Genomic DNA, 26659 nt, shown 5'->3' with positions numbered 1-26659 from the left:
AAATGTTTATTCAATAAATGGTAAAATGGATGTGAAACAAAAGGCAAAACAAAAAGACTGCCTTGACTATGTATTATAACTTCTGTGGCAAAAGATAAACATGAACAAAGTTAAAAGATAACAAACGGGAAAAATATTGAACATATCAGAGGATATCTATCATTACTATATAAAGATCCTTTATGGATTAGCGGCTCAGTCCTGTCAGACTCTGCAACTTCATGGACTGCAGCCCGCCAGACTCCTCTGTCTGTGCAATCCTCCAGGCAAGAACACTGGTGTGGGTAGCCATTCCCTTCTTCAGGGGATCTTCCGGACCCAGGGATAAAACCTGGGTCTCCTGCATTGTGTGCATTCTTTACCTTGAGAGCCACCAGCAAAGCCTTTATAAGTCATTAGAAGAAAAAAAGACAAAAAAAAAAAAAGTTAGGTAATACAAATGGTAAACTTCTTTGTCAATCTAAATAATAATTTAAAAATATGTAAAGTTATATAAGACTGTTTAGTAACCAGTCATATTAGCATTTTTTTTAATATTTTTAATGCCAAACAATGTTGTGGAAAAAAAATTGCAAGTTTAGATTTTAGAATTTCTAATAGACTATTTTTTAGAGCAGTTTTAGGTTCACAGCATAATAGAACACCAAGTATTTGGTTTCCGTATATTCTCTGTCCTCAGCATGCATTGTCTTCGCCACTGTGACCACCCTGCCCCAGAATTATATTGTTGTAGCAATTGATGACCTCTACTGACACATCAATGTCACCTAAATTCATAATTTATGTTAGGGTTTCACTTTCAATGTTATATATTCTATGGATTTTAACAAATGTGCAGTGGCATGTATCCATTATTATATATAGCATTATACACAATATTTTCTCTGTCCTAAAATTCCTCCATATTCTGCCTATTCAATCCACCTTTCCCCAACTGCTGACAAATCATTTTATTGTCTCTATCATTTCTTTTTTCAGAATGTCATATAGTTAAAATTATACAGCATGTAGCCTTTTCAGTTAGGTTTCCTTCACTTAGTGATATTGAGTTTCCTCTGTGTCTTTTCATGGCTTAATAGCTCATTTCTTTTTAGTGCTAAATAATATCCCATTATCGGTATATATAACAGTTTATTTAACCTTTCACCTACTGAATGATATTTTGGTTACTTGGGCTTCCCTGGTGGCTCAGAGGTTAAAGCCTCTGCCCTCAATGCGGGAGACCTGGGTTCGATCCCTGGGTCGAGAAGATGCCCTGGAGAAGGAAATGGCAACCCACTCCAGTATACTTGCCTGGAGAATCCCATGGACAGAGGAGCCTGGTGGGCTACATACAGTTCACAGGGTCGCAAAGAGTCGGACACAACTGAGCGACTTCACTTTCACTTTTTGCTTTCATGCATTGGAGAAGGAAATGGCAACCCACTCCAGTGTTCTTGCCTGGAGAGTCCCGGGGACGGTGGAGCCGGGTGGGCTGCTATCTCTGGGGTCGCACAGAGTCGGACACGACTGAAGTGACTTAGAAGCATATATATATATATATATATATATATATATATATATATATATATTTGAGTGCATATATATATATATATGAGAGCATTTCTCAATCAGCTTTTCTATTCTGTATACAAGATCCAGTCAAAGATTACAAAATTGAATTTACTTGTCATACCTCTTTAAACTCTGATCATACCTAGCATCCATCTTTTTATTTATGTGATTTTCATTGCAATAATGACTTTTAAAAAATCTAGGCTGGAATTTTGCTAAATGTTCCTTAACTTGTACTTGCTCAATTGTTCCTTCATCATTGCTGGCAACATTGTTACATATATTAATTACACTGTGCCTTCTCAGTGCTAAGCTTGATGTCAAGTGGGCCTTAGGAAGCATCACTGCCAACAAAGCTAGTGGAGGTGATGGAATTCCAGTTGAGCTATTTCAAATCCTGGAAGATGATGCTGTGAAAGTGCTGCACTCAATATGTCAGCAAATTTGGAAAACTCAAGAGTGGCCACAGGACTAGAAAAGGTCAGTTTTGTTTTTTTTTTTAATGTTTTGAATAATTTTTCTTTTTATCAATGACATCTGCAATATACTTGTGATGATTATGAGAAATGCTGATTAACTTTTTCCATACATACATATATATGTTTATATATACATACATGGAATACATTTTTACATACACACACATACATATATAGTAATTCTCATACATCTACATTCTATCAGTATGACTAATACAGTGTTCAAGTATATCAAGTATTTCTTATACTTATCACACTCATATTCTTTTATTATTATTATTATTATTTTTTTACTTTACAATATTGTACTGGTTTTGCCATACACCAACATGCATCTGCCACAGGTGTACACGTGTTCCCCATCCTGAACCCAATCCCACCTCCCTCCCCATACCATCTGGGCAATGCTAAAGAATGCTCAAACTAGCGCACAGTTGCACTCATCACACACGCTAGTAAACTAATGCTCAAAATTCTCCAAGTCAGCTTCAACAATATGTTAATTATGAACTTCCAAATGTTCAAGCTGGATTTAGAAGGCAGAGGAACCAGAGATCAAATTGCCAACATCCGATGGATCATGGAAAAAACAAGAGAGTTCCAGAAAAACATCTATTTCTGCTTTATTGATTATGCCAAAGCCTTTGACTGTGTGGATCACAATAAACTGTGGAAAATTCTGAAAGAGATGGAATACCAGACCATCTGACCTGCCTTTTGAGAAACCTGTATGCAGGTCAGAAAGCAACAGTTAGAACTGGACATGGAACAACAGACTGGTTCCAAATAGGAAAAGGAGTACGTCAAGGCTGTATACTGTGACCCTGCTTATTTAACTTCAATGCAGAGTACATCACGAGAAACACTGGACTGGATGAAGCACAAGCTGGAATCAAGATTGCCAGGAGAAATAGCAGTAACCTCAGATATGCGGATGACACCACCCCACCTTTAAGGCAGAAAGTGAAGAAGAACTAAAGAGCCTCTTGATGAAAGTGAAAGAGGAGAGTGAAAAAGTTGGTTTAAAGGTCAACTTTCAGAAAACTAAGATCACGGCATCCAGTCCCATTACTTCATGGCAAATAGATGGGGAAAGAGTGGAAACAATGGCTGACTTTATTTTTGGGGGCACCAAAATCACTGCAGATGGTGACCACAGCCTTGAAATTAAAAGACGCTTGCTCTTTGTACAAAAAAGATCTTCACGACCCAGATAATCACGATGGGGTGATCACTGACCTAGAGCCAGACATCCTGGAATGTGAAGTCAAGTGGGCCTTAGAAAGCATCACTACGAACAAAGCTAGTAGAGGTGATAGAATTCTAGTTGAGCTATTTCAAATCCTGAAAGATGATGCTGCGTAAGTGCTGCACTCAATATACAAGCAAATTTGGAAAACTCAGCAGTGGCCACAGGATTGGAAAAGGTCAGTTTTCATTCCAACCCCAAAGAAAGGCAATGCCAAAGAATGCTCAAACTACTGCACAATTGCACTCATCTCACTCGCTAATAAAGTAATGCTTAAAATTCTCCAAGCCAGGTTCCAGGAATATGTGAAACGTAAACTTCCTGATGTTGAAGCTGGTTTTAGAAAAGGCAGAGGAACCAGAGATCAAATTGCCAACATCCGCTGGATCATGGAAAAAGCAAGAGAGTTCCAGAAAAACGTCTATTTCTGCTTTATTGACTATGCCAAGCCTTTGACTGTGTGGATCACAATAAACTGGAAAATTCTGAAAGAGATGGGAATACCAGACCACCTGATCTGCCTCTTGAGAAATTTGTATTCAGGTCAGGAAGAAACAGTTAGAACTGGACATGGAACAACAGACTGATTCCAAATAGGAAAAGGAGTACGTCAAGGCTGTATATTTTCACCCTGTTTATTTAACTTATATGCAGAGTACATCATGAGAAACGCTGGACTGGAAGAAACACAAGCTGGAATCAAGATTGCCGGCAGAAATATCAATAACCTCAGATATGCAGATCATACTACCCTTATGGCAGAAAGTGAAGAGGAACTCAAGAGCCTCTTGATGAAAGTGAAAGTGGAGAGTGAAAAAGTTGGCTTAAAGCTCAACATTCAGAAAACGAAGATTATGGCATCTGATCCCATCACTCCATGGGAAATAGATGGGGAAACAGTGGAAACAGTGTCAGACTTCATTTTTGGGGGCTCCAAAATCACTGCAGATGGTGACTGCAGCCATGAAATTAAAAGACGCTTACTCCTTGGAAGGAAAGCTATGACCAACCTAGATAGCATATTGAAAAGCAGAGACATTACTTTGCCAACAAAGGTCCGTCTAGTCAAGGCTATGGTTTTTCCTGTGGTCACGTATGGACGTGAGAGTTGGACTGTGAAGAAGGCTGAGCGCCAAAGAATTGATGCTTTTGAACTGTGGTGTTGGAGAAGACTCTTGAGAGTCCCTTGGACTGCAAGGAGATCCAACCAGTCCATTTTGAAGGAGATCAGCCCTGGGATTTCTTTGGAAGGAATGATGCTAAAACTGAAACTCCAGTACTTTGGCCACCTGATGCGAAGAGTTGACTCATTGGAAAAGATTCTGATGCTGGGAGGGATGGGGGCAAGAAGAGAAGGGGACGACAGAGGATGAGATGGCTGGATGGCATCTCTGACTCAATGGACATGAGTCTGGGTGAACTCCGGGAGTTGGTGATGGACAGGGAGGCCTGGTGTGCTGCGATTCATGGGGTCGCAAAGAGTCGGACACGACTGAGACTGATCTGATCTGATCTGATCTGCTCTTTGGAAGGGAAGTTATGACCAACCTAGACAGCATATTAAAAAGCAGAGACATTACTTTGTCAACAAAGGTCCGTCTAGTCAAGCTATGGTTTTTCTAGTGGTCATGTATGGATGTGAGAGTTGTACTATAAAGAATGCTGAGTGCCAAAGAATTGATTCTTTTGAACTGTGGTGTTGGAGAAGACTCTTGAGAGTCCCTTGGACTGTAAGCAGATCCAACCAGTCCATCCTAAAGGAGATCAGTCCTGGGTGTTCACTGGAGGGACTGATGCTGAAGCTGAAACTCTAATACTTGGCCCCCTGATGGGAAGAGCTGACTCATTTGAAGAGACCCTGATCCTGGGAAAGGTTGAGGGCAGGAGGAGAAGAGGATGACAGAGGACGAGATGATTGGATGGCATCACCGACTCAATGGACATGGGTTTGGGTGGACCCTGAGAGTTGGTGATGGACAGGGAGGCCTGGAGTGCTGCAGTTCATGGGGTCGCAAAGAGTCAGACATGACTGAGGGACTGAACTGAACTGCACTGAACTGAAGCTTGATGTCAGTTTGACACAATATTGGTGGTTATTGTATGCAATCACATACGTATACATTGGTAAGTCTGTAGTTTTCTTCATTAGTAAGATACACTTATTCCCTTACAATTTATAAAATCTGTAGAGTAATACTTTGAAACCATAGAAATAACTTGTTACTCAATAATCTTTCACTCAATTTCAGTGTCCATTGATTACCCTTACCTGAATCAATTATTTCAATGAGAGCTGCAGTGATTTCTTATTTCTGTTGTTACTTCTTAGTTCATTAAATGTGTATTTTGTATTTTGTATAAGAGGCCCTCTTTTCTCCCTGCCCTTAACACTATTTTTATTACTATCATTAAATTACAGATTATTTTATATTCACTGTGTGATATAAAAGTTTTGCTATTCTTTTTGATGCTCAAACTGTCAGTAATTTCACCAGTAAGAAGTGTCTAATCTGGTTCTTATGTCTCTTTGTCTACACTAGTATTTGAACACTTGTCTATTTCCATTCTTGCACACCAAAAAATCTTATACTTCTCTTGTCCAAGATCCCAAATAAGCCTGTCTTTAAAGATTGTGGTTTCAATAGTTTTACTGAGAAATGATGTGCTAGGTATGCTTACTGCTGTTAGGGGATACATTTTTATTATTGGAATTATAATAATAAATTAAAATAAATTAAATTTGTATAACTCCATTAAGAGAAAAATCCCTGAGCTGTTTTGTTCTGTTTGGTTTTGCTTTTTGGTTTAGAGAGGGATAATCAGGAGAAAAAAAAACAGATCATTAACATTTTCCCAAAGGGAAAAGAAAATAAAATTCCACATAATTTTTAAGTTGTTAACCTGAGAAATACAGATGTAACTGTATTATGTAGAAATGTGACAATAAGTGTTGCAGATCTACCTCAGTCTGTACAACTTCTCAATTCTCAATAAAATTAAAACATGAAATAAAAAAGAAATTTTCTTGAAGGAAAAAACTAAGTTAATGAGAGTTGGAAAACTAAATATAACCTTATGCAAATACACGTTAAATGGATCTACTAAAAGATGAGAATTACAGATTTAACTCAGATAATATAATTCAGCTTTATTCTGCTTTAAGAAAATTTCCTAAAACAATGTGACTCTTAAAGATAAAAGAATAAGTTCATAGTCAAAGATATATTTTACAAATGAAAGTTACAAAACTTTTTTTCTAAATTAATTTTTATTTATTTATTGAATATTTATCTTATGGCTGTGCTGGGTCTTCATTTCCACGCTCAGGCTGTCTCTAATTATGGTAAGTGACGTTACTCCCTAGTTGTGATGTGCAGACTTCTCACTGTGGTGGCGTCCATTGCCGGGAGCCGGCATATTGCATACTGAGTGCATATTGCATATTGAGTGCAGCACTTTCCACAGCATCATCTTTCAGGATCTGGAATAGCTCAGCTGGAAGTCTCACTGCCAGGAGCTCTACCCATGGCAAAGGTCATGAGGAAGGAGGCTCAGCATACGCAAAGGCGGGATCGAGCCTCAGGAGTCCCCCTGGAAATTCTCAAGCATCTACCCCCAAAACCAGAGTCTGCCTACTTTCTGCTTTGTGCTTTCACCTACACCTCTGACTTTACAGGGGGCTGTCCCCCACTACCTCTCTCTGAAAAAAGAGTTAGCTTACAGCTCCAGTTAACAATTCCTGGGTGTGACAGTGTTTCAACCTACAAACTCCTTTGGAAGTCCTCTAGCCTGCCTGAATAGGTTTTTCAGGCCACATGTGATTGTTCAGAGCCTCCCAGCTGTGAGAGGCAGGAGATGTTCTAAACTGTCTAAACACAGATTCTTCTGAGTAGTTAAAAGATTGATTAGAAATTGTATTAGTGAAGGGTTTTTCACTTACTGAGCCAATGTTTGCTGCCAAGTCTCCATACTCCTTACCTACTGTGTCCTTGGCAGTGTATTGATTGATATAATGGGTGTATAGAAATGTAAGTAGTAGCCTCAGTGTTTGTAACATTGGACCCTTGAGTTAATTCTTTTCTTGATTGAGCCCACCTCACCTTTGCCCTATAGGGATGCAGCTTTGTCCAATGCTTTTTTGGAGGCTGGTACCTGACTTTGGAATAATCACCTTTAGAGAAAAATAAGTTTCTTAAAATGTTAACAGGCCTCCTGGCCAGAAGATGATGTCAATCACCTGAACTTTTGCATATGATAAGTTTGAAAGCCTGGCTTCGATTAGAACCAGGAACTGCTGTCCTTGCATGACTCCACCCCTTCCCCCATTATCCTCTATGCATAACTTAAGGTATAAAAACTACTTTGGAAAATAAAGTGCGGGCCTTGTTCACCGAAACTTGGTCTCCCCATGTCGCTCTCTTTCTCAAATTCTGGCTGAATCTCCATCTGGAGCGCGGAACCCACCATGCTTGCTAATTATGCCTGGGCTTTTAGGATCCAACCGGGGAGGCCTCAGTGTCTCCTCTCCTTCGGGAGAATGGAAGGACGCCTGCGGCCTACATAAGTGGTACAAACTTCTTGTCTTGAAGTTTTATTGGTCTCCTGCGTAAACCAAGCTACTCAGCCTCTTTTCTCCACTGAATTTTCCTACTGAGCTATCCTCATTCTATTACTCTTTACATCTCTAATTAATATCTAATTGAAGCTATTGTATCCTGATCCTCACCGACGCCGTCCCCGCTTCGAATACCCTGGATCAGCCGGGGCTGGACCCCGGCAGTCCATTGTTGCAGAGCACAGGCTCTAGGTGCACAGGCTTCAGTAGTTGTGACACGTGGGCTCAGTAGTCATGGCTTCCAGGCTCTAGAGCACAGGTCAATAGTTTTGGCACATGGGCTTAATTGCTCCACGGCATGTGGGATCTTCCAGGAGTAAGGAGAGAACCTGTGTCTCTGGCATTTCCAAACATCTCATCCTCTGTTGCCCCCTTCTCCTTCTGCCCTCAATTATTCCCACCAGCAGGGTCTTTTCCAATGCGTCAACTCTTTGCATCCAGTGGCCAAAACAATGGAGCTTCAGCTTCAGCATCAGTCCTTCCAATGAATAATCAGGGTTGATTTCCGTTAGGACTGACTGGTTGATCTCCTTAGTGTGCAAGGAACTCTTAAGAGGGTTCTCAAGCACCACAATTTGAAAGCATCAATTCTTCGGCACTCGGCTTTCTTTATAGTCCAACTATCACATCCATACATAACTACTGGAAAAACCATAGCTTTGACTATATGGACCTGTGCTGGCAAAGTGATGGCTCTGCTTTTTAATATGCTGTCTAGGTTTATCATAGCTTTCCTTCCAAGGAGCAAGTGTCTTTCCATGGCTGCAGTCATTGTCTGCAATGATTTTGGAGTCCTAGGAAAAATAATCGTCACTGTTTTCACTTTTTCCCCATATACTTGCCATGAAGTGATTGGATTGAATTTCATGATCTTCATTTTTTGAATGCTGAGTTTTAAGCCAGCTTTTTCACTCTCCTTTTTCACCTTCATCAGGAGGCTCTTTAGTTCCTCTTCACTTTCTGCTATTAGGGTGGTGTCATCTGCATATCTGAGGTTATTGATATTTCTACTTGCAGTCTTGATTCCAGTTAGTGCTTCATCCAGCCTGGCATGTCACCTGATGTACTCTGCATATAAGTTAAATAAGCAGGGTGACAATATACTGCTTTGACATACTCCTTTCCCAATTTGGAACCAGTCCGTTGTTCCATTTCTGGTTCTAACTGTTGCTTCTTGACCTGCATACAGGTTTCTCAGGAGGCAGGTGAGGTGGCCTGGTATTTCCATCTCTTTCAGAATTTTCCACAGTTTATTGTGATCCACACAGTCAAAGGATTTGGCATAATCAATAAAGCATAAATAGATGCTTTTCTGGAATTCCCGTGCATTCTCTATGATCCAATGAATGTTGACAATTTGATCTCTGGTTCCTCTGCCTTTTCTCAATCCAGCTTGTACATCTGGAAGTTCTCAGTTCATATATTGCTGAAGCCTAGCATGAAGGCTTTTGAGCATTACCTTGCTAGAATGTGAAATGAATGCAATTGTATGGAAGTTTGAACATTCTTTAACATTGCCCTGTTTGGGATTGGAATGAAAGCAGAATTCCTAAGTCAGGAAGATCATGTAGAGAAGGGAATGGTTACCCACTCCAGTATTCTTGCTTGGAGGATCCCATGGACAGAGGAACCTAGTGGCTACAGTCCCGGGTGTCACAAACAGCTAGACACAAACAACTGAGAAACTAACAGTTAATCAGTGATATAACCCTGAATAATGCTGTATCTTTCAGGATTAAACAAATAACATGAAAATTAATTAAATAACATTATCACCTGGATATGTAAAGAAAATAAGAATCTTAGGGGAAATACATGTGCTATTTATAGTAAGACAAGTAAAAAGTCCAACTACTAACCTATTTTACACACTACATTAAATAAATTTGTATCAAAGCAAAAATCAAAACAGTATTGAAAGCATATTTAAATATACTCCTTAAAAAAACATATACAAAAGGAAATTACTTATAAAGAACATAAGGTAATTAATAAAGGTCTAAATATATGTTGACAAACCAACTAGCAAATGATCGGCAGAAACAATAATATATCCAACAGCAGGTACTTGGAATTACAAATTAAATAGACAAACCACAAGCTAGTCTCAGTTCAGTTCAGTTCAGTCACTCAGTCATGTCCAACTCTTTGCGACCCCATGGACTACAGCATGCCAGGCCTCCCTGTCCATTGCCAATCTTGGAGCTTACTCAAATTCAGGTCTGTCGCATGGGTGACCCCATCCAACCATCTCATCCTCTGTCATCCCCTCTCCCCTTGCCTTCAGTCTTTCCCAGCATGAGGGTCTTTTCAAATGAGTCATTTCTTTGCATCAGGTTGCCAAAGTATTGGAGTTTCAGCTTTAGCATCAATCTTCCAATGAATATTCAGGACTGATTTCCTGAATAGGAATGGACTAGTTGGATCTCCTTGCTGTCCAAGGGACTCTCAAGAGTCTTCTCCAACACCACAGTTCAAAAGCATCAATTCTTTGGCACTCAGCTTTCTTCATAGTCCAACTCTCATATCCATACATGACTACTGGAAAAACCATAACTTTGACTAGACAGACCCTTTGTTGGCAAAGTAATGTCTCTACTTTTTAATATGCTGTCTGGGTTTGTCATAGCTTTTCTTCCAAGGAGCAAATCTATTTAGGACCAAAAGAGTGAAAAAATATCAAAGGTAAAACGGTCATAATCTGTAATTAAAATAAAAGGAAAATAATTATGAGCATGCATTCTATATCTTTATGCTAATAAATTTGAAAATCTGGTTGAGATAGAGTCCTTTCTATGAAAAAAACTTAACCAAATTTGTTATGAGGTAGAAAATCAAATTCATTCAATATGCAGTTTAAAAACAAGTAAAGGAAATTATATAAACATTCAGCAAAACCCAATTTGATTAAACATATTAAAAATGACTAGATGTAAATTTAGTCATTTATGTAGCTACTTTTTAAAAAATATGGCTAAAGAGCAGTATGTATAATAAATTAATATATATATTTACTTCCTAAATTGATATCATACACATGAATGAGTCTTAAGATTTAAGAATATGAATGTTAGTAATATCTTCTCCAGGTGATGACATTTCAATAATTTTCATTTATATATATCTGTGTTACCTTGTGTGTGTGTGTGTGTGTGTGTGTGTGTATGTATACATACATGTGTATTTGTGTGTGTTAACTGTTACCTTTTTTAATAGAAAGTTGTGTAAATGTTCTTTTATTTACTAACATCCAAAAAATTTCTAACTAATTTACATAATTTTTATGCTTGGCAGGAAATATAGAACTTATATACATGTACACGGTTTTATAAGAATCGTTCAAATTTTAGAAATAATGAAAACTGTTAGTGAGAAAACATTTATTAAAATGTGAAACAAATTATAAGTTTTAATTTTTACTCTGAAACTATTAGACAATATTGTATGTTTAATTCAGACAGAAAATATTTACATAAGCTTTCTCTCATGAGTTCACTATTAAATTTTATTCTACCTATCAAATAGTATTTTTTAGTTCTGAGATTGTGAAAGAAGGATACCGTTAAATATTCCTACCAGCATGTTGAAAATATGAGAGTACTGCTTTCATAAAAATAACAGCAAAAATTATTCTAACTCAAAGTATACATATACAATCTATGATACTTTTAATAGTTCAAATTACAATTTTTTAAAAATCGTGCTTAAATCCTATGATATGAATTAAAATCTAATTTTACCTATTGATTTTTCAGCAAAGGAAGAAGTAAAATGTGTTATATAGCCAAGGACTGAGTAAAGAGGAATGTTAATACTGAGACTGACAACAGGTGTACAGATAGGAGCTAAGGTCCTAGACAATTTCCTGTGCATTTGTGTGTTATTCCCAGGAAATATGAAGCTATATGCTTTCTCCTTCCGTTCTTTCAATCTGTGACACCTTTGGTTTGAAACTGATATAAATTACAATTCTGTCTCCAAGTTTCTTATTTGTTGAACCAAAGTGAAAGTGAAAGTCACTCAGTCGTGTCCGACTCTTTGCAATCCCATGGACTGTAGCTAACCAGGCTCCTCTGTCCATGGAGTTCTCCAGGCCAGAATACTGGAGTGGGTAGCTGTTCCCTTCTCCAGGGGATTTTCCCAACCCAGGGATGAAAGCCAGGTCTCCCACATTGCAGGCAGATTCTTTGCCATCTGAGTCAGAATCAAGTTATACTTTATTACTTTATGATGAAAGTATCCACTATTAGAATGAAAGGTTGTTGTTGAATTACACAAAGACACCAGGATTCTTGACCCCTGGAGGAGAAGAATTCAATCCGGGGCCAGAGACGAGGCTTGATCACTCAGAGCTTTTGTGTAATAAAGTTTTATTAAAGTATAAAGGAGATAGAGAAAGCTTCTGACATAAGCATCAGAAGGGGGGCAGAAAGAGTACCCGCTTGCTAGTGTTAGCAATGAAGTTATATACTTTCCAATGAATCCAAAGAATGGAGGTTGTAAAGACCTCACCAGACCTACTCCCATAATTTACATTTTAGGATAACAGAATTAGCCAGAAGGTTTAATCCAGAGACTGTCCTCAGGCAAGATATATTATTGTTATATAATCCTTGTAAAGACCAGGTCTACTCCCATAATTTACATTTTAAGATAACAGAATTAGGCAGAAGGTTTAATCCAGAGACTGTCCTCAGGCAGGATACATTATTGTTATATAATCCTAAGGAATGTAGAGAAGGAAAAAAGTTTGTCCTTTCCTTCTCCTTGAGAATTCCAGACCCCTCTCTCTTTGGGGACCCCTAGACTCCTTATCAACCTGCCTAGGAAATGACTCTCTCAAGAATACTAAAGGTAGTGAAATAAAGTTATTCTAAAAGAGTAGCCTTTTAAATTGTATCATTTAAAATCATGCCTTTATAATCAATATAATTTGCTATAGTGAGCCAAAAATTGTGACAGTGTGATATGCTAGAAACAAAGACACATTGATACCATGGTGTTCTAATCTGTAAGATGTCAACTGAGTGGAATGAATGGTAAAGAAGGATCATACTGATGTCACCGTGGTATCTTTGATAAAATTGAGGAGGATCACAACCATTTATATATTTTGGCAGGTAGTAGCCACCTTAAAGAAATTTCCTGCAATTTTGATAGTATGTGTTACATATCCATTCCTAATTCAAACAATAGGAAAAAATACACCAAGTACATAAAAGGGATTGCAGATAAAAGATGTTAGGAATAGATTCTGAGGACACAAGAGTAATATTTTTTCTGGAGTTAGAAATCTAATTCATAGATAATAAGGAGAATGCCAGCTAACAGATAATTTTATTTTCAAATGTATAATTTTGAAACTGAAAATGTGAAAGAGAGACCAGAACCTGGAATAGTTAGAAATGAAGGGTAAAGAAGTAAACTAAACTAAAACTAATTCCAAAATTTTGAGCCTAGATAAGATTAAAATAACTTATCAAATATTATCAAGTGATCACCTACTATGTATTAGACATTTTACTAAGTGTTTGAAGATGTTTCAATGAGTAGGATACAAAGGTTACCTTGAAAGAGGTCAGTGCCTAGGTACACTAACTTTAAAAGGATATGAAGGGGGAAGCAACCTAGATGTCCATAGGCAAACAAATGGATAAGAAAGCTGTGGTACATATACACAATGGAATATTACTCAGCTATTAAAAAGAACACATTTGAATCAGTTCTAATGAGATGGATGAAACCAGAATGTATTATACGAAGTGAAGTAAGTCAGAAAGAAAAATACCAATACAGTATATTAACACATATGTATGGAATTAGAAAGATGGTAACAATGACCCTATATGCAAGACAGCAAAAGAGACACAGATATAAAGAACAGACTTTTGGACTCGGTGGGAGAAGGCGAGGGTGGGATGATTTGAGTTAATAGCACTGAAACATGTATATTACCATATGTGAAATAGATGACCAGTGCAAGTTTGATGCATGAAGCAGGGTACTCAAAGCCCATGCACTGGGACAACCCTAAGGGATGGGATGGGGAGGGAGGTGGGAGGGAGTTTCATGATGGGGGACACGTATACACCCATGGCTGATTCATCTCAATGTATGGGAAAATATACTACAATATTGTAAAGTAATTAGCCTCCAGTTAAAATAAATAAATTATTTTTAAAAAAAAAAAAGGATATGAAGTGACTTAAATCAGAGTATTTGAATGAACACAGAGAGGGCAATGACTATATGTGAGGGTGGGGCTAAGGGTGGTCACCAAAAGCATAAACAAAATAAAATCAGAAAATATGACCTGTAAGTTATGTCTTGAAAGATAAAGAGGACATCATAGATACAGCAAAAGGAAACAATTGATTAGGCAATTAGATGATAGATATAGATAGATAGGTCACTCATTGGTAAAGAATTAGCCTTCCAATGCCAGAGATGCAAGAGATTCAGTTAGATCCTTGGGTCGGAAAGAACCTTTGGAGGAGGAAATGGCAGCCTGCTCCAATATTCTTGCCTGGAGAATCCCACGGACAGAGGAGCCTGGCAACTTACAGTCCATGAGGTTGAAAACAATCAAAAAAGACTGAGCAAAGATAGATAGGTAAAGAAAAAGATAATGAATGAATAATAATTTCTTATAATTATAAGGGCATCTAACAAAAATAAGTGGCAGATAGGACTAGAAAGGTAGTTTGTTTTTGGTCTGTTTTTGTTTTTTTCTTATCAGAACTTGGAAGTAGTGTATAATAAAAACCAGAATACCAGTCTTTGCAGTAGAACAAATGATCAATAAATCAATAATGAGTGCTCTATACAAGACCAGGAGCTGACTATGGCTCAGATCATGAACTCCATATTGCCAAATTCAGACTTAAGTTGAAGAAAGTAGGGAAAACCACTAGACCATTCAGATATCACCTAAATCAAATTCCTTATGATTATACAGTGGAAGTGAGAAATAGATTTAAGGGACTAGATCTGATACAGTGCCTGATGAACTATGGATGGAGGTTTGTGACATTGTACAGGAGACAGGGATCAAGACCATCCCCATGGTAAAGAAATGCAAAAAAGCAATATGGCTGTCTGGCAGGCATTACAAATAGCTGTGAAAAGAAGAGAAGCAAAAAGCAAAGGAGAAAGGAAAGATACAAGCATCTGAATGCAGAGTTCCAAAGAATAGCAAGGAGAGATAAGAAAGCCTTCTTCAGCAATCAATGCAAAGAAATAGGGAAAACAACAGAATGTGAAAGACTAAAGATCTCCTCAAGAAAATTAGAGATACCAAGGGAACATTTCATGCAAAGGTGGTCTTGATAAAGGACAGAAATGGTATGGACCTAACAGAAGCAGAAGATATTAAGAAGAGGTGGCAAGAATACACAGAAGAACTGTACAAAAAAGATCTTCATGACCAAGATGATCACGATGGTGTGCTCACTGACCTAGAGCCAGACATCCTGGAATGTGAAGTCAAGTGGGCCTTAGAAAGCATAACTAAGAACAAAGCTAGTGAAGGTGATGGAATTCCAGTTGAGCTATTTCAAATCCTGAAAGATGATGCTGCGAAAGTGCTGCACTCAATATGCCAGCAAATCTGGAAAACTCAGCAGTGGCCACAGGACTGGAAAAGGTCAGTTTTCATTAATGCCAAAGAATGCTCCAACTACTGCACAATTGCACTCATCTCACATGCTAGGAAAGTAATGCTCAAAATTCTCCAAGCCAGGCTTCAGCAATATGTGAACCGTGAACTTCCTGATGTTCAAGCTGGTTTTAGAAAAGGCAGAGGAACCAGAGATCAAATTGCCAACATCTGCTGGATTGGGGAAAAAGCAAGAGAGTTCCAGAAAACATCTATTTCTGCTTATTTACTATGCCAAAGCCTTTGACTGTGTGGATCACAATCAACTGTGGAAAATTCTGAAAGAGATGGGAATACCACACCACCTGATCTGCCTCTTGAGAAACCTATATGCAGGTCAGGAAGCTTTGTTGACAAAGTAATGTCTGTGCTTTTTAATATGCTATCTAGGTTGGTCATAACTTTCCTTTCAAGGAGTAAGCGTCTTTTAATTTCATGGCTGCAATCACCATCTGCAGTGATTTTGGAGCCCTAAAAAATGAAGTCTGACACTGTTTCCACTGTATCCTCATCTATTTTCCATGAAGTGATGGGACCAGATGCCATGATCTTAGTTTTCTGAATGTTGAGCTGAACTGGACAGTTAGAACTGGACATGGAACAACAGACTGGTTCCAAATATGAAAAGGAGTACATCAAGGCTGTATGTTGTCACCCTGCTTATTTAACTTATATGCAGAGTACATCATGAGAAACGCTGGACTGGAAGAAACACAAGCTGGAATCAAGATTGCCAGGAGAAATATCAATAACCTCAGATATGCAGATGACACCACCCTTATGGCAGAAAGTGAAGAGGAACTCAAAAGCCTCTTGATGAAAGTGAAAAAGGAGAGTGAAAAAGTTGGCTTAAAGCTCAACATTCAGAAAACTAAGATCATGGCATCTGATTACAATACTCCATAGCAAATAGATGGGGAAACAGTGGAAACAGTGTCAGATTTCATTTTTGGGGGCTCCAAAATCACTGCAAATGGTGATTGCAGCCATGAAGTTAAAAGATGCTTACTCCTTGGAAGGAAAGTTATGACCAACCTAGATAGCATATTCAAAAGCAGAGACAGTACTTTGCCAACAAAGGTCCGTCTAGTCAAGGTTATGTTTTTTCCAATGGTCATGTATGGATGTGAGAGTTGGACTGGGAAGAAAGCTGAGCACCGAAGAATTGCTGCTTTTGAACTGTGGTGTTGGAGAAGACTCTTGAGAGTCCCTTGGAATGTAAGGAGGTCCAACCAGTTCATCCTAAAGGAGATCAGTCCTGGGTGTTCTTTGGAAAGACTGTTGCTAAAGCTGAAACCCCAATACTTTGGCCACCTCATGCAAAGAGTTGACTTATTGGATAAGTCTCTGATGCTGGGAGGAATTGGGGGCAGGAGGAGAAGGTGATGGCAGAGGATGAGATGGCTGGATGGCATCACCAACTCGATGGACAAGAGTTTGGGTGAACTCCGGGAATTGGTGATGGACAGAGAGGCCTGGCGTGCTGCAGTTCATGGGGTCACACAGAGTTGGACACGACTGAGCAACTGAACTGGACTGATACACTATAGCAGTGGTGTTCAGTAGATTGATGTGAGAAGATATGTGAAAGGATTCAGGCTAGTTATTTGTTGATAACCAGACATAAGTGCGCTGCAAGTTCAATGATGACTATTATCAATGATATTACGCAGGGTGACAGTAATGATAGTCACTATTTATCAAGTGCTGATATGCTATGCCAAGCACTGAATGCTCAGCACAAAATTTAATCCTTATAACATTCCTACACAAGGACAATAAAAGAAATGACACCATTTCTTTGCTGTGCACTGAGAGAACTAAGACTTAGGCTAACTAAATTTGGCCACTTCTCAAAGGCCACAATCTAGGAACACCAGGAGTGGGGGATAAGAACAGGAGAGGGAAGGGAAGATAAGAGAAATTTAAGAGAAAGATCTTGAATTATCATAGATGATTTTTTCCCTTATTAATACTACAAATACAATTTCAGGATACTTTATTGATAATCATTAAAGAAAGTTATTGTAATGATAGATTCCGAAAAAAGCATGCATTTTAAAAATTATTTTGCCTTCTTTCCCATTTAGATTGCTGATTCCTTCTGGAGTTCATCAAATTTATTAGATTATGTAAAGTAAATATTGGAAATGCTTAATAATATTTCCAAGTTTTATTTTTAAAAACACATTAGTAAGAATAGAAGTTCAAAAATATGAAAAAGGACAATTACAAATTATGTATCTTCAAAAAGTTGGTTAGTAGCGTACAAAATAGACATTTTAAGCTTTACCATATCCAGAATTCTATGTGTAAACCTTACACTAAAGCTTTTTTTTAAAACAAAGGAGGGAAAAGATGAGACATAAAGAGATCAGTGCTTATCCAAAAATGTTTTTTTTTTTACTTTTGAAAAGTTGACATATAATCTGCTCATCTGAATGGTAATAAAAAGCTTGATTACCTTGAGGTAGGGAGGTGAGGGTATAACATTGCTGCTTAACTTGGCATTTTTGGAGCAGGGGGAAGTTAGGTAGGGCCAAGCTCCTGGGGGAAAAAATTGTGAAATGGGTGGATGAATCTTTAAGTCTATCACTTTGACTTCCAGTTATGACTTGACATTCAATACCAAAGCAATTATACATATGTTTAAATATGGGTAGAAATAACTTTGCTGTATATGATATACCACATTAAACTCTATGATTTTATTCAATCTTATTGATATTGCACATAAAGCACAGTCATTTGAACACATAAAAATGTTTTCCATTCACAAGCAAAAAAAAAAAAAAATGTTGACAGGACAACACTGTCAATATCTTTCAATTGCCAGAAAAATATCTTTTAAAAAAGAAATAAATGACAAAAATATTGGCACCTTGCAAGATTTGCAACTTATATAGATATTGGTACATTCTAGAAATGTTACTGTTTGTTCTAGAAAGCTATTTCAGGCTTAATTTAATGACTATAGATTATAATTAGATTTTCTCATTTTCCTATATTTACCAAATGGTATAAAATTATTGCAGAAATTTAAAAGAAAGGCATTTATGTCCATGCATTTCAGTCATAAAGGGAATCCTTTTTACTACATTTGAAATTTCAACTGTTTATTCAACCATCCCATATGCCAATAATAACATCTTCAAAATTTCATAGCATAAAGTAGTTTTCATGTTCTCCACAATGCAGTGTAACAATCTGCTGAGCATTGCCAAGTAGTATGAAAATGAACAAGACCTTTGATTTTCTTGGCTTAAAATCATGTTGCAAAAATATTCTAAAATCCCAGATATGTATTAGAAAATATATTTGAGCCATGAATTCAAAATGTTATTTAAGATTATTTGTGAGACAAATACTATTCTTCATTATTAGAACATTACATCTATCAAGTACTCCATCTTCTAAGTTCTTTTACTAGCAAGGGCCTAGATCTGATAGATAGAGTGCCTGATGAACTATGGACTGAGGTTCGTGACATTGTACAGGAGACAGGGATCAAGACCATCCCCATGGAAAAGAAATGCAAAAAAGCAAAATGGCTGTCTGGGGAGGCCTTACATATAGCTGTCAAAAGAAGAGAAGCAAAAAGCAAAGGAGAAAAGGAAAGATATAAACATCTGAATGCAGAGTTCCAAAGAATAGCAAGAAGAGATAAGAAAGCCTTCTTCAGCAATCAGTGCAAAGAAATAGAGGAAAACAACAGAATGGGAAAGACTAGAGATCTCTTCAAGAAAATTAGAGATACCAAGGGAACATTTCATGCAAAGATGGGCTCGATAAAGGACAGAAATGGTATGGACCTAACAGAAGCAGAAGATATTAAGAAGAGGTGGCAAGAATACACAGAAGAACTGTACAAAAAAGATCTTCACGACCAAGATGATCACAATGGTGTGCTCACTGACCTAGAGCCAGACATCCTGGAATGTGAAGTCAAGTGAGCCTTAGAAAGCATAACTAAGAACAAAGCTAGTGAAGGTGATGGAATTCCAGTTGAGCTATTTCAAATCCTGAAAGATGATGCTGCAAAAGTGCTGCACTCAATATGCCAGCAAATCTGGAAAACTCAGCAGTGGCCACAGGGCTGGAAAAGGTCAGTTTTCATTCCAACCCCAAAGAAAGGCAATGCCAAAGAATGCTCCAACTACTGCACAATTGCACTCATCTCACATGCTAGGAAAGTAATGCTCAAAATTCTCCAAGCCAGGCTTCAGCAATATGTGAACCGTGAACTTCCTGATGTTCAAGCTGGTTTTAGAAAAGGCAGAGGAACCAGAGATCAAATTGCCAACATCTGCTGGATCATGGAAAAAGCAAGAGAGTTCCAGAAAAGCATCTATTTCTGCTTTGTTGACTATGCCAAAGCCTTTGACTGTGTGGATCACAATAAATTGTGGAAAATTCTGAAAGAGATTGTAATACCAGACTACCTGACCTGCCTCTTGAGAAACCTGTATTCAGGTCAGGAAGAAACAGTTAGAACTGGACATGGAACAACATAATGGTACAAATAGGAAAAGGCGTACGTCAAGGCTGTATATTGTCACCCTGTTTATTTAACTTATATGCAGAATACATCATGAGAAACGCTGGACAGGAAGAAGCACCAGCTGGAATCAAGATTGCCGGGAGAAATCTCACTAACCTCAGATATGCAGATGACACCACCCTTATGGCAGAAAGTGAAGAGGAACTTAAAAGCCTCTTGATGAAAGTGAAAGTGGAGAGTGAAAAAGTTGGCTTAAAGCTCAGAAAACAAAGATTATGGCATCCGGTCCCACCACTTCATGGGAAATAGATGGAGAAACAGTGGAAACAGTGTCAGACTTTATTTTTGGGGCCTCCAAAATCACTGCAGATGGTGACTTCAGCCATGAAATTAAAAGACGCTTACTCCTTGGAAGGAAAGTTATGACAAACCTAGATAGCACATTCAAAAGCAGAGACATTACTTTGCCAACAAAGATTCATCTAGTCAAGGCTATGGTTTTTCCTGTGGTCACGTATGGATGTGAGAGTTGGACTGTGAAGAAGGCTGAGTGCCGAAGAATTGATGGTTTTGAACTGTGGTGTTGGAGAAGACTCTTGAGAGTCCCTGGGACTGCAAGGAGATCCAACCAGTCCATTCTAAAGGAGATCAGCCCTGGGATTCCTTTGGAAGGAATGATGCTAAAGCTGAAACTCCAGTACTTTGGCCACCTCATGCGAAGAGTTGAGTCATTGGAAAAGACTCTGATGCTGGGAGGCATTGGGGGCAGGAGGAGAAGGGGACGACAGAGGATGAGATGGCTGGATGGCATCACTGACTCGATGGACGTGAGTCTGGGTGAACTCCGGGAGCTGGTGATGGACAGGGAGGCCTGGCCTGCTGAGATTCATGAGGTCGCAAAGAGTCGGACACGACTGAGCAACTGAACTGAACTGAACTGAAGTCAATATTCCTCAATGTTTCTGATGATAAACACTAACAATAAACATCATTACTATATTTAACTTTTAGCTCAATACATCCTGAAATTTTCATATCAGGGGAAAATTTAGATCATAGTTACAGATACAAAAATGCTCACATTTAAGTGTATTTCAACTTAATATAGTATATCACTGCTTCTTTTTATAGTGTTTATAACATACACTAGCATTACACTAAGTTTCTCAGATAGATAGTGTAGGTATCTCCAGTCTTGTTCTATAGATGAGGGAATTTAAACCCAAGTGATTAAATGACTTCTTTAAGATCACACAACATAAAGTAGCAGTATAAGGATCAAATCAGGTCTCCTGACAATACTGACTTCTTTCTACCACACTGTTCCAGAAAGAAATGTATCTCATTCTAGCTTGGAGTTTTTGTTTCAGTAAAGGCCTCAGTGCTTTCTTAAAATCAGTTGAGTAAACCAAGTTTTATCAGTGATGGTAATTTATAAAAAAAGAAAGGGATATTGTCACCTTAATACAAACTCTGGCTTGCTGGATGTCTATGTTAATTTCAATCTGATTACACCAACTTTTAATGCCTGCCTGAAGACATGGAGTATACACTAGTATAGCATCATTGTGTACCATTGTTCTCATGTGCAGAATAATAAAGGAACAGTACAACTCAGCAGGTTAAGCAATGAGCTGGAAACTTTAGGCTCTGTGAGTTCTAAACTTAGTACCTTAGTGACTCATGAGAGCTTAAACACAAGAATTTAACTGGTTAAATCCCATCTGTCGTAAATTGAGTGGATTTAGCTCAGGAAAAAGGCTACATTTTGGGTACTAATTTTATTTAAATGTTCTTCCTCCCTCTCCTATTCTCTAAACAAGTACTAACCTACTGATGACCTAAGAATTCCCTGTTGAGAGATGATTACAGTTAAAATTCCCTAGAGGAACACTGATATAAATAAGGATTATGTGTGACAAAGCTGTGTCTTATCTCCAGCAGATGGCCTGTGGTTACAGTGTACTGATGATCTGATTGATTTCTCTCATAAATAATTTTGGAAAACAAATGCTTTCTCTGTATGCAGTGCATTCTAAAACCATTCCTGTAAGCAAAGTTGGGATAATGTGCTCTTTGTGTTCTAATCCCTCCTAAAGTGTTATAGCTGCTACAAGGAAATGCAGACCATTTCCACTCTTTCAATAAGAAATGAATGAAAAAACTTTTCTAAAGCTCTTATTTGCATAGCTCACAAAAATATCAGAGAATTTAGATGCAGAAATAAAAGGAGAGAAGAATCCTTTGGGAAGGAAAATTGAGGCAATATCACAAATTCTCACATTTGGGGAAAGAACTGGTGTGTGGGGAGGCTGGAGCTAAAATTAAGCATCTCGATGTCAATGATACCTAAAGAAAGCAAGAGGGAGGAACGGGAGTAAGAGAAATTAAACTAAGAAATGTATGAGCAGTGAGTTGAAAGACTGAAAATATCCATCCCTTTCAGCCTCTAACTCCAAGTCAAACCAAGAGGACTGTGAGGTTAACAACTCAATAACAATTCATACTAAGAATGATGTCTGCCATTTTGTGATATTTATCTCTGTATAAAGTTTCTTTTAAAATTTTAATGAGATTATAGAAATTTAAATTAGTAATAGCTTTTAAAACATAAAAATAAGGTGTAAATAAGTTTTCCTTTTCAGATTTCTTCTGTACATCATGCATTTATACTGTCTTACATTCTTTCTAAAAGATCAGGCTGTGTGCAAATCCAAATATTCATTGAGCGTTTGTCATAGTGCTTCTATTCAAGAGAATAACATAGATTTAGTTATTTTTTTCTCTTTCTTTCCTTCTTTCTTTCTTTCCTTCCTCCTTACCTTCTTTCCTGTATTCTTTCTTGTTTTCCTTCCTTCACTCCTATCTTTGTTCCTTCTTTCTATTCATCCAAGAAACATATATTTTGTATGCAAGTGTCAACATCTTGTGGAGAAGACAATGGCACCCCACTCCAGTGCTCTTCCCTGGAAAATCCCATGGACGGAGGAGCCTGGAAGGCTGCAGTACATGGGGTTGCTAAGGGTTGGACACGACTGAGCAATTTCACTTTCACTTTTCACTTTCATGCATTGAAGAAGGAAATGGCAACCCACTCCAGTGTTCTTGCCTGGAGAATCCCAGGGACGGGGGAGCCTGGTGGGCTGCCATCTATGGAGTCGCACAGAGTCGGAGACGACTGAAGTGACTTGGCAGCAGCAGTCAGCATCTTGAGTTTGAATATAAGATGCTATTGTTCCTTCATTTTCCTCTGTAGCTAACAACTTTATCCAGGGAGATTTACAAAACCATGCTGAGGTTTTGTATCTCTCTGAAGTGAAGTGAAGTCGCTCAGTTGTGTCCAACTGTTTGCAACCCCATGAAATGTAGCCTACTACGCTCCTCCATCCATGGGATTTTCCAGGCAAGAGTACTGGAGTAGATTGCCATTTCCTTCTCCAGAGGATCTTCCTGACCCAGGGATCAAACCCAGGTCTCCTGTAGGCAGACGCTTTACCGTCTGAGACACCAGGGAAGACTCTCTCTACCCATGGTAATTGTCCCTTAGGACAGAAGAAAGAAGAACATAATCTTTGACAATTTATTCAGTGTTGAAAAAATAAACAAAACTCCTCCATCCCACTCCTGGAAAAAGAAGTGCTATTTGGTGCCTTTCTGAGCTCATCGGTCCGGACACAAATTATGAGACATGAGTGTCCATGATGAAGCTATATTTTAAAATGATTTGTTAAAATTTTCATATACCAAATTTTGCATAGGAAGTGATGGCCTTAAATCTAGATTACCTGGAACATCTCTCAGACTTACTGTATATCATAGGAATCTTCCCTTACCATCTATGGGAGTCACTCTAATCCTCTTCTGAATACTTAAAATTAGTATAACAAATTAATAATACTTAGGCACTATTTCACAATAAACTCTCACTTAATATTTAATATTTTATCTATAGCCAACATAATCACAGATCATTTACTGAAAGTTCCCTCATATGTAACCTCTGACTTATATTAATATTTCAATTTTATTTTTATGCCCAATAACAGATATGCAAAAGTGTTTTCATAGACCTCCTGAGGTAGAAGTATAGGAATCATAAACGGTCTCCACAATGCTAAAGAGTGACTTTCACAAGGTCTCCAAATATAGTCTCTACTCATATAATGTCCTGTGGAGAAGACAGATACATAAAGTTTAAATATATTAATAAATATCATTGTAAATTGATTTAAATGGAAAATGGAAAGAGTTCTATCCAAAAATATTATAACATGAGGCCAACTTTAGGTTAAAATTTCTGAGTAGTGATATATAAATGGTGATCTTCAAGTTGAGTAGTAATTAGCCAATGAAAACTATTGGCTGAAAGGAAGATACAGGGATTGAGGAAAATTTATTCTTATGGGGGAAAAAGGCTTCTACAAGTGACCTGGTAGACCAAAGAACATTAAAGAAGCTGAAAGTGACCCTTTTCAGTTGAACAGATTAGAGAATGATGTGAGAATCTGAGTAGAGAATCAGAAGCTGAATTAGTCTCGAAGCCCCTGTTAAGGAATTACACTTTTTAAATTGCAATTAGTAAGAAACATCTTTGGTACTTATAGGGTACCAATAGTATCCAATAAAGAATGCTGTTTTAAAAATAATATCCTGACTGTCTCCTAAAGATTGAATTAAATGGGGACACATTGTTTTCTCCAGCCAATTTCCAATAAAATTTTCTCTATATGAGTATGCCACAAGGAAATACAATAATTACAATCACGTGTTTTTTAAAACTAGAAAAAATATACTACCTTTCTCAAAAGAAAAGGAAAGCAGGAAGGCAAGAAATAAAGAAGGAAGGAAGGAAAGAAAGAAATCACAAATAAACCCATACTGTTGTGCCAGGAATACCATACATGGTAGCCAAGATAAGATCAGTTGTTCTCAACTGGAAACAGTTTTGCCATCCAAAAAACATTTGACAATGTCTTGAGACATTTTTTGTATTGTTACATCTTGGGAGAAGAGGGCTAGGACTGGCTATTGGGTAAAGGCTTTGCTGCTGCTGCTGCTAAGTCACTTCAGTCATGTCCGACTCTGTGCGACCCCATAGACAGCAGCCCACCAGGCTCCCCTGTCCCTGGGATTCTCCAAGCAAGAACGCTGGAGTGGGTTTCCATTTCCTTCTCCAATGCATGAAGGTAAAAAGGGAACTTGCTCAGTCGTGTCCAACTCTTAGCGACCCCGTGTACTGCAGCCTACCAGGCTCCTCTGTCCATGGGATTTTCCAGGCAAGAGGACTGGAGTTGGGTGCCATTGCCTTCTCCTGGGTAAAGGCCTTAGGTGTTGCTAAACATCTTAGAATGCACAGCTTCCCACCCCGAACAAATTTCTCAGTCTAAAATATCTGTACTACTGAGGCTGAGAAACTCTGTGGCTGATCATCAGGACCATCACTGTATTATTAGTATCTTCCATGTACTCCCTCTTATGTAAATGTTTCATAGTCATTCAATGTCCAAGAGTGAACTCAAGGTTGAAGACACCTTCAGTCCTTCCATAGTGAAGTAAATACGGACCTATAATGCAAAGCAGTATTCAGCTTGAATCAATTATATTGTTGCTGCCAAAATTAAACTCTGATAATCCAAGCAGCTAATATTGAGTCTTAGCTTATAATATGATCAATACTCACATTTGCAGGAAATAAGAATGAGATGAGCTGGCATTCAGGCGGCAAGGAAAATCTTGGGTTAGCTACATCAGATTAGATAGTGATTGACTGGCCTTATGCTGGTGAGAATGAGATATGGAAGAGACCAGATTAGATTTATCGTTTAATGAAAAGCATTCAAATCTGTCTCTCTCTCTCTCTTCCTCTATCTCCCTTTTGTATTTTAAATATTTGCAATAAAGCACACCTTGTGAATTCCTAATAATTATATGGTCTTTAAGATACATTTTAAAATCTAGTATGTAAAAAGTAATTTGTTTTCATTTTGTAAATGACAGTTAAAAAGTGTATGTGCTCTGCTAGGTCTACAGGTCACAATAACTTGAAATGCAGACTCTAGTGTAAAATCCACTGCAGTAGTAAGAGAAGCAATAACAAGGTAATCGTGAGGTTCTCCGTAGTATATTGAAATGATATCTCAATCCTACAAAATAGTAAGAACTTCTTTCAGAGTCTGCTTGAAAATTTCTTTTAGCCACAAACTAGTTCATAAAGACTTAAACTTAGCAAAGAGTAATCAGAAAATACATTTAAACTGCCAATTTCAGAGCCAAAAACAACCTGTTTATACAGGAAATATGTTAAAAAGAACAATCTTAGCACAATAGCAAGTTCAGACTGCTTAAAAATTACAGAGTTTTCATACCCTGTAGAAACCTTTTCTGAGTAAAAAAGAAATCATTTCTCACCTCTGTATTCAGGGGATAAATATCAAGTTTTTCATTCAGCTTCTTCACCATGAAAAAAACTAAGCAAACACATAAATGTCGGTTTTATAAACTGGACAGCTTCCAGGGTGAAATATGAAATTGGCCTCAGACTTGGAAGGCAAGGAAAGATTCAAGAAAGAGGCAGAATCTTCCAGATTGGTAAGTGGCCGCTTTA

The 26659-nt window shown here is 37.9% G+C and overlaps 1 long non-coding RNA gene across 1 annotated transcript; it reads right to left on the bottom strand.

The window, feature by feature from the left end:
* Positions 1-26659, bottom strand: LOC129627256 (uncharacterized). The gene is made up of 3 exons (XR_008702512.1): positions 26464-26659; positions 18019-18101; positions 1-383 (listed from the first exon to the last, which is right to left on the bottom strand). It is a non-coding gene; the product is annotated as an uncharacterized LOC129627256 (long non-coding RNA).

The sequence above is a fragment of the Bubalus kerabau genome, chromosome 14 (assembly GCF_029407905.1).
Source record: "Bubalus kerabau isolate K-KA32 ecotype Philippines breed swamp buffalo chromosome 14, PCC_UOA_SB_1v2, whole genome shotgun sequence".
Lineage (NCBI taxonomy): Eukaryota > Metazoa > Chordata > Mammalia > Artiodactyla > Bovidae > Bubalus > Bubalus kerabau.
The sequence above is the reverse complement of the archived record's forward strand: the minus strand, read 5'-3'. Positions and strand labels throughout refer to the sequence as shown.